Genomic DNA, 3609 nt, shown 5'->3' with positions numbered 1-3609 from the left:
TGTTCATTTGTTCCCCTACATTCACTTTGGTCATGTCCCAAAGTTCCACAATTCTCACATATCCCACTTGGGATTGATGAAGATGCCGTCATGGCATTAACATGATGCCTTGGTGATTTTGAGACTTCTTCAAGTCTAGTGATAGATTTTTCAAACTTCAAATTGATTGTGTCAATATGAGCACTAAGTTGAGCACCCAATTGAGTAACGGAGTCCACTTCATGCTTTCCTCCTCTGGTAGCCTTGCGAGGTCTACTATATTGTGAGTTATGGACGGCCATTTCCTCAATCTTGTTCCATGTTTGATTGTCATCAACTTCGGTGAACATTCCATTTGATCCCATGTTGAGAATGTTCCTTGAATCCTCATATAAACCGTTCCAAAATTGTTTTACCAAGAACCATTCGCTAAGTCCATGGTGAGGACATGAGCGACAAATTCCCTTGAACCGCTCCCAAGCTTCATACAAAGATTCTTCATCCCTTTGCTTAAAACCCATAATTTGAGCTCTTAGCATGTTAGTCTTTTCCGGTGGGTAGAATTTTTTGTAGAAAGCTAGAGCCAACTTCTTCCAAGAATCTATTCCGAGAGTGGCCTGGTCAAGGCCCTTCAACCATTGTTTCGCGGTGCCGATTAGAGAAAAAGGAAATAAGACCCATCGAATTTGGTCTTGAGTCACACCGGTTTGAGAGATTGCATCACAATAGTCGCAAAAGGTTTCCATATGAGAATGAGGGTCTTCACTAAGCATCCCCCCAAATTGGCTCCTTTCGACTAATTGGATAAAGGCGGATTTGGCAATAAAATTTCCGGTTAGATGTTGTGGTGTAGGAGTACCATTGGGTAGGTTCTCCTCGGTGGGTACGGAATGTGATGAGAATTTAGGCATTGTAGGTTGATTTTGTGGGGTATTGTGTAATGGGTTCTCCTCTCCTTCTATTGCGAAAGGGTTGATGAACTCAATGGTTGGTTGAACAACTTCACTAATACCTCTCAAATTCCTCCTAGCAAATCTCCTATTGTTCGTCAAGGTTCTTTCAATTTCACGGTCAAAAGGTAACAAATCACCTTGTGACCTTCTTGGCATGCAATATATCAAACAACTCGAAAACAATTAGAACAAACCTTGAGGAGTTTTACATCCCCAAGGCGAAGAAAGACACAACTAATAACAATAAAAGGAAATCTAAATGAAGTAAACACCGTCCCCGGCAACGGCGCCATTTTTGATCGGTCCGTTTCGTGTTCACAATTAAAGGTGTGGTCGTTTGGTCACGTCCGAATCAAAACACAATTTATAGCTTCACAAACAACTCTACAATTAGTAAAGAGGCAAGTAAAGGTCGGATCCCAAGGGACGGGTATTGAAATGAGAATTCTATTGAAACTAGTGGTGCCTTAGGGGTGTCACAATTTGGGTTGATGTAGAAGGTCACTAACTAAAATAGCAATGAAAATAAACAAGCAAGATGAATTAAAAGGGGTGTAAACAATTGATTAAAAAGCACTAGGGAGTCATGGGATCATAGGGGAATCATGGGAATTGATCATACAAACATGTTCTCAAATTATAAGCAAGCAATTATTGTTGTGATGGATTGAGTTGGGTTATATCTTACAATCCTAGGAAAGTTTGGGTCCCGGAGCCGAATCATTTAGATTGTACAACACCTACAAGTCGACTTTATCTTCCCTACTTAACAACATACATGGTCTAATGAGACTCGAGTTGGGTTATGTCTTACAAGTCTCATTGAAAAGATAGGAGATGGTGGTAAATGCAAGGATTCATAGGCTTAGCATTTCATCAAATATAACATGTGCATGAGTTGAGATCAAAACAAGAAAGCAAATAAAACATGAAAGCATATTAATTTAAGCATGAATCATTCCCCATGTTGGTTTCCCCTAATCACCCATTAACCCTAGCTAAGAGACTACTCACTCATTATCATGTTGATCATGCTAGCAAGGTTGTCAATCATACCAACAAAATGAAACATGATGAATAAATGAAAGTAATTAACAATAATTAAAAAGGGATTAAGAGAATTATACCTACTAATGATTCCAATAATAAAGCAAAGATAAATGAAGTACTTGATGCTTGATTGAGAGGTTGTCAATCTCCCAATAATAACCCAAATAATCTTCAATTACCCAAAATAAAGGATGAACAAAAGAGAGATTAAGGAAATTAAACTTCTATTAGAACTTGATTAATTGTTGATTATAAAACTAAAGAGAGATTTGATTGATATTAACTACTCTAATTATTGATAAGAAGAACATCCTCTTCTAATTAGACTAATGGGGTATTTATAGTGGAAATTAGGGGGATGCATTAGGGTTAACTAAGGGTTAAACTAGTAATTACACTTTTAAGATTGAGCAGGGAGGAGCCGGTATTTTCCGAAGGAAGGGCTTCTTTCTTTGTAGCTTGGAGAAGACGAAAATGCGTTGTAGAGGAATCCGAGCGGATTAGGGTCGGGACGGGCGGATTCTGGCGATAGAACACGAGCGGATTCAAGAGAATCCGGGAGGATTGTGGTGGCTAAACCCGAGCGTCTTGGTGGAAAACCGCACGGATTGTGCAGGGGGAGGACGGCCGGATTGTAGACAATCCGCACGGATTGTGCCTCAGCAAGACTTCTTCTTCTTTTCTTTGCTTTTCTTCATAAATTCCTTGGGGATTTCCTTGGGGACTCAAGGATCCTTTCTCAACATTGCTCATCTACTATCATATATACAAAGGCCTTCTAATTTTGTCTCTCCTTGATGCTTGATAATTGAATTCGATCAATTTAGTCTCGTTTTGCCATGAATATGCAAGATTCTTACTCCTTTCCTACCAAGGGATCAAAATCTCAAAGAATATGCAAAACAAAGAACTAAAGATAATAAATGGCCCAAATATGCACTAAAAAGCATGGGAACAAGGCTAATTCGGGGGCTAAATATGCACTAATTATGGTCACATCACCTATTAATGTAGGAACTGACAACACACCTCATGAACTTAGGATAGGGACAACCCTTGACCCCTCGGAAAGACAACAGTTCATTGACCTCCTACACGAATACAAGGACGTATTCGCCTGGTCCTACAAAGACATGCCTGGGATCGACAGAGAGATTGCGGAGCACATGATACCCATTAAACCCGGAGCTAAACCCGTAAAGCACAAGTTGTGCCGAATGCGCCCAGAATAGGCCCTGAAAATCAAGGAAGAGGTGGATAAACAGTTCAAGGCCGGGTTCATCAAAGTGTCTGAGTACTCTTAATGGGTTGCCAACATCGTGCCTGTAACTAAGAAAGACAGAAGAATTCGGGTTTGCGTCGACTTCAGGGATCTGGACAAGGCAAGTCCAAAGGACGACTTCCCTTTGCCACATGTTGACATCCTGGTGGACAATACCGCCGAGCACGCTCTCCTATCATTCATGGGCGGGTATGATGGGTACAACTAGATCAAAATGCTTGACGAAGACATGCACAAAACTACATTCACTACACAGTGGGGTACATATTGCTATACGGTCATGCCTTTCGGCCTCATCAATGCCGAAGCTACCTATCAAAGAACCGCTACCACTCTCTTACATGA

At 40.6% G+C, this 3609-nt stretch overlaps 1 non-coding gene across 1 annotated transcript; it reads left to right on the top strand.

Moving 5' to 3' along the window:
* Positions 1-411: 411 nt before the first annotated feature.
* On the top strand, positions 412-518 carry LOC141610152 (small nucleolar RNA R71). The gene has a single exon (XR_012528049.1). It is a non-coding gene; the product is annotated as a small nucleolar RNA R71 (small nucleolar RNA).
* Positions 519-3609: the final 3091 nt, after the last annotated feature.

Source organism: Silene latifolia, chromosome 10 (genome assembly GCF_048544455.1).
Source record: "Silene latifolia isolate original U9 population chromosome 10, ASM4854445v1, whole genome shotgun sequence".
Taxonomy (NCBI): Eukaryota; Viridiplantae; Streptophyta; class Magnoliopsida; order Caryophyllales; family Caryophyllaceae; genus Silene; species Silene latifolia.
The sequence above is the reverse complement of the archived record's forward strand: the minus strand, read 5'-3'. Positions and strand labels throughout refer to the sequence as shown.